Source organism: Centrocercus urophasianus, unplaced genomic scaffold, assembly GCF_019232065.1.
Source record: "Centrocercus urophasianus isolate 14NV4802_14NV808 unplaced genomic scaffold, USGS_Curo_1.0 seq_10, whole genome shotgun sequence".
Classification (NCBI taxonomy): Eukaryota; Metazoa; Chordata; class Aves; order Galliformes; family Phasianidae; genus Centrocercus; species Centrocercus urophasianus.
In genome coordinates this window covers 87415842-87421139 of record NW_024884142.1, presented here as the reverse complement: position 1 = coordinate 87421139, position 5298 = coordinate 87415842, and the positions used below count along the sequence as shown (strand labels likewise).

The following is a 5298-nucleotide window of genomic DNA, read 5'->3' as shown; positions in this document are numbered from 1 at the left end:
CGCTCCAGGTCCCGAGGAAGAAGGTATTCTCGCTCACGCAGTCGAAGCCGTGGTAGGAGGTAAGATTTCAAGTGCAGCGGCCTTGCTATTTATTTTACTATTTTTAGTTTTCCCTTCAATTTGGGAAGGATACCCCTTTGCATCCTTTGTGAAAAATACCTTTTGATAGTTTGTGTTCTGTTTTTTTTTTTGTAGGTCAAGGTCAGCTTCCTACCGCAGGTCCAGGTCAATCTCTCCTCGTAGGTATAGATCATTTTCACCTCGCAGATCACGGTCTGGCTCTTTAAGGAGATCAAGGTATGTGATGCTGTGAGCTCACAATGCTGCTGAAAGAATGCTTCAAGAGATGTAATGGCTGGAATTAGTGCTTACATTTTTTCCTGTCTGTAGTGCTGATAGCCTCATGGAGTGAAACGCCAGAGCTCATGTGAACGTTGACTTTGAAGTTAAAAACCTGTAGTTGTAAATTCAAAACTGCCATTTCTGATGTTTTTCACACTGCATTGAAATTAAGGTTGTGATTTTGGTATCTGGCTAAGGCTTTCTACTTTGTCTTAAGTGATACAGAGAGTAATGATGTCTAGTTAACTGTGGCAGTGGGATTTCATACGTGGGTGATATTTCTGGCAGAATCTACTGCTGCTTTCTAGCAATATTGTCAGTTTTGAACCATAGAATGGCCTGCAGGGCTTGAAAAGGACCACAATGATCATCTAGTTTTAACCCCCCTGCTGTGCGCAGGGTCCAGACACCAGACACAAGACCAGGCTGTCCAGAGCCACAGCCAGCCTGGCTTTAAATGCCTCCAGGGATGGGGCATTCATTGTTCTTCCATAGGCATCCATTGTTTTTCCATCTTTGGCCTTATCTATACTAAGGAAATATATTACCTTATTTGAGTCCCAGTACCTTTTGTAGCTGACAGTAACTTGAAGAAGCATTTTAAGTAACTTCAGCTATTTGTGTTGCACTGATGACTTCAGAGAACTGTGCTGAAGGATCTCAGCTGCACAACTCACACACCAGAGCTGATCTCTCGCTGCTCTTTTTTTAGATCTAGGTCCAGATCACGCTCAAGGTCTCGGTCTGTTGTATGGCCTCGAAGCAGGTAAAGTGCTTGTTCTAATTTCTTATGACAGCAGTTGAAGAGTGCTCTCCCTCTACCCCTTTATTTTTTCTTTTTGTTCCATGGAAGGGATTAGAAGGTTGTGCAGCATAGCAGTGTTTGCACTTCTCATACATCTTTCTAGAGACCATAACATTCATGTGTGTCTCGTAATTCATAAGTTTGCTTTATTCTGTGGCTGCATGTATATATGCTTACAGCCATAAGCAAAATATATCTGCAATTATGTTCTGTGGGGAGAGGTTTAGAAAGCTGTTGGTTATGCTTGAACTTGCAGGAAATGTTGCATAGTTTTTTTCTTGTTGTATTTTTTAAATCCTAAATGCTGAATATAAGCAGTGACAGGATTCATACTATGAACTCAGCTCTTGCTTACCACTTACCATTACTGTAGAATGGGTGAAGAGGTGAGACAGGCTTTGTTAGGGGACTGGCTGCATGCTGATTCTTTAAGGGATGGTGGTGGTTGCTTACTCCTAGAGCTGTCCTGACACAGCGCTCCTACATGCTAGTGATGCAGAAAATTTCCAGCCAAGTGCAGCTTGCAGGCTGCTGTAGATAGGGATGCTGCCGTGTTGCTTGGTAACTTCTGCTTCTGGAGTGGTCCAGTTCTTGCACAGGAGATGCTCGACACTTTCTGAAATGCTGATTTCACATGCGTGCAACTGCAGCGGTGAACAGTGGTGTAGTTACAGACTAGAATTACAGAACCGTTGTGGAAAGGGTAAATTGTCCTACTTCTAAAGCCTCCGATTGGCACTAATCATGTTGATGTGCCTCTTGCAGTGAGGTTGTGCTCATGCTACAAAATACATGTTCTGGGTAGACGTGAAGAACTGTTGTGTGGATCCTGGAGGCAATAAGAAAACTGGTTACAGCGTTAGCTACTGATACAGATGACGGCTCAGTGTAACGACCAGGAATGGTTAAAAGCAATTGCACTGAACTGTTTTAACTTGGCTAACAGCATCTGCACAGCATTTCAGTAAAATAATAGGCAAGATAACAGCAGCTGTAAACAGTTGCAGGCAAAAACCAAGGAAATTGTCTTTTTGAAGAGTCAGAATTCAGCAATGTGATATTACAGAATATCAGAAAGCTTCACATTCCATTCTTCAAAAAGAAACAGCCAAAAGAGCATCATAATGCTATAAAGTGATGGAAAGTACAGCAGTAATAGCTGAGTGGCACAATCCGAAGCTGCAGCAAAAAAAGCCCAAATGCAGCAGCTGTAGACACAGAAATGAAGGAAGAAAATCTACTTACCTCTGGAATATCTCTGGCAGGTAGGGATCTCCAGTGAGATCTCCTCCCTTCCACTGCCAGCCCTTAAATGAGGTCTGGGAAGGGCTGGATCCTGGCTCCTCCCTTTCCAGTCAATGAGGTACATTGCATGCAGCTGAACTCCCCTGGGTTGGCCCTGCCTTCCCACCAGGTGCTCAATCACTGCTTCAAGCTGTGACAGCATTTCTGTTGCACGTATGAAAATTACATCCTAAGTAGCACAGCAAATCCTTGAATATGTATGTTAACATGCAAAATGCATGAGGAAAGTTTGAGTTATATTTCAAGCCATAAGATGACCCAAGAATAGTTTACAAATTATGAAGTCTTTGTAGCCATGTATGTAATGCAACTGAAATGCTATTCTGATTGGGATAGCAAACAAAAACTGTTTAATTTACGTGAATGAAAGTGGCATTGAGAACTGAAGAATGCATCAGCTCTTACATGGCTGAATGTTTAATTAAAATCTTGTCTTAAATGACACTTGTAAGTATTCTTCCATTTGTGAAAAGGACAGGGGGGTGGGTGGGGCTCCTATTTTGTAGAAGTGGTCGCCAAAGCTTTGCTGGGGAGCTTCTTGGGTGTGTTCTGTTGCTTCCTGACAAGCGGAGTCTCTGCAGTAAGAGCTAAAGGATTCTTCAGCAATGTCACGAAGAACAGCTTCCAGCCCAGAGCGGAGCATTCCTCTCTGGTTCATGATGCTACGTAGTGTGAAATTGCTGTTGCTGGTTAAGCTAACCTTCGTTGTATGTGCATGCCACTGGCTGCTTTGCTGAGCTTTATTTTTCTCCTATTGTAGGTCTGGGTCCCATGGTAGATCTAAATCTGGCTTACCTGCTAAAAGGTGAGCGTATAAACACAACTAGCACTCAGTAATTTTTTTTGGACATGATTCCAAATATTTTTGGACCAGTATCTCAGTTGCATGTAGAAGAGCCTCTTTAATTACTGTTTTTTAATCATATTTTAAATATATTTTTTTAAAATTACTTTTATTTTCTATAACTGATTTTCGTGGGTCGGTCCGCAGTTCTTCCAGAAGGATTGTTGGTTCTAGCAAGCTCTTGTCTAACCCATGACTATGATGCTAAAGTATTTTGGCAGGATTTGGGGCACCTCTTGCTCCCTCGCTGTTCTCAGTCCTGTCTTTTCTTCACTTGTTTCACTACCCTGTTGTCACTTTATAGCTGCTTCAAAGCTATGGCAACTTTCTACTGAGGGCTTCAGCTTTCAGCAGTTTTCTCTCTCAATTGCAGCTTCTTGCTTAAAGCAAGTCTCTAAATTGGGCGTACTTGCTATCAACAGCCTTAAGGGTGGTGTCTGTTGTACACAAAAAATATCAGAGTTCTTACTGCTCTAAATTGGTCAGAAGTGTTGAGTGCATGGAAGTTACTATGTGAAGAGTCACATTGCTTTTTCTTTCTTTTGCAGTCGCTCAAAGTCCAGATCACCATCTCCAAAGAGAAGGTAGGAAAAAAAAAGTAGAGTACACCATCTGATTACATTGAACTAATTGGTGGCTGTAGTGGTTGCTATGTAGGTTAACTTCAGAAAAAAAAAACAAAACATGAACTTTCCTCATGAACTCTAAAACCTGAATTTGCATGGGTGTTTTCTTCTAAAAGTCACAAGTTTATAACAAGGCTGTTTCTAGAAAAGAACTCTAGTGTAGGTGTCCTGTGTCCACTTACTGTTGTTAGTTGGAATCCTCTAAGGTAACCTACTTCAGTGAAACTTGGAAAGGACAGTAGAAAAGGCAGGAAAATGTAGCAAGTAACAGAGGAAACAGAATGGTTCTGAGCACAGCTGGAAAGGAGGTGATGAAGTAGGAAGGAAACCACCAGTATTTGGCAGGATTCAATTCTTGGTGAATCTTCACAGTTGGCTCTTAACTCAGGTTAAGAGCACAGCACAGCTGCACGTTGAAGTAAGAAAGAAGCAAATTCCTCTGCAAAACCAGGGATGAAGACAGTGGACTTTTAGTAGCCTGACCTGCAGCCTCACGGCTAGCTCCAAACTGGAGATGTGTAAATTATAGCCCACTTCACCTTAGCAGATGAGAATCCATCTGTGCATGGCTGGAGCCTCACAGGTGCTCTTCTTGAGCATGCTTCTTGTTTTACCCTAGGTATCATAGCCAGCTCTCATTTTAACTGGCCCTTTCATGTTTCAAGTTGCAATTTACTTGATGTAAAACCGAACATTTCTAACCCCCCTGAGCTGCAAATGAAAACTCTGGATAGAGGCAATCTGGGGGACTGGTTTCCAAACAAAGGAAACCTGGGGCAGCATGCACATTTTCAGCTGCTTTGGCTGTAAGAGTCATCCTTACTCCTTTTTGTTTCTCTTTCAGTCATTCACCATCAGGAAGCCCTTGAAGGAGGAATGCATGTCCTGAAAAAGTGGATTCCAGTTAAAAGGTTAAAGTTTAAGAAGAAGATTTATTTTGTTTACATTATTATAAGGGATTTTGTGGTGTCTTTATAAACGCAAGGGCTTAGTCCTAGAAGGTTGTTTCTATTGCCTAACAGCAGGCATGAATTTGGATCTTTTAAAAGTAGACTAATGCAAAACTCCTTTGTTGTGTTAATGTTCAGTGATCTGGAAATATAGGGCTTTTTGTATTTGGTGCATTGGAATAAACAGTGCATTTCTAACTAAGAGATACTTTGCTCTAACCCTGCTGTTCATTACTTGTTGGATGACTAAAGCAGCTCACTGAGCTGACTCCCAGGAGGCTGAGCATGGAAACACAAGGAATACAAGACTTGTGGTTTTTCTTGGCTCTTGATTAAAGGACCAATGAACTCAAGGTACTTGGAATAATTTGGGGATGTAATCCATTGAAGTAACTGACTTTAGAATTCTCATTTTGTATTCCAGTT

At 41.7% G+C, this 5298-nt stretch overlaps 1 long non-coding RNA gene across 2 annotated transcripts; it reads left to right on the top strand.

The window, feature by feature from the left end:
* On the top strand, positions 1-5076 carry LOC122171984. 2 transcript variants are annotated; one of them, XR_006172139.1, is made up of 6 exons: positions 1-59; positions 196-297; positions 1055-1108; positions 3213-3257; positions 3845-3880; positions 4767-5076. It is a non-coding gene; the product is annotated as an uncharacterized LOC122171984 (long non-coding RNA). The 2 variants fall into 2 exon arrangements; XR_006172138.1 differs by lacking the exon at positions 3213-3257.
* Positions 5077-5298: the final 222 nt, after the last annotated feature.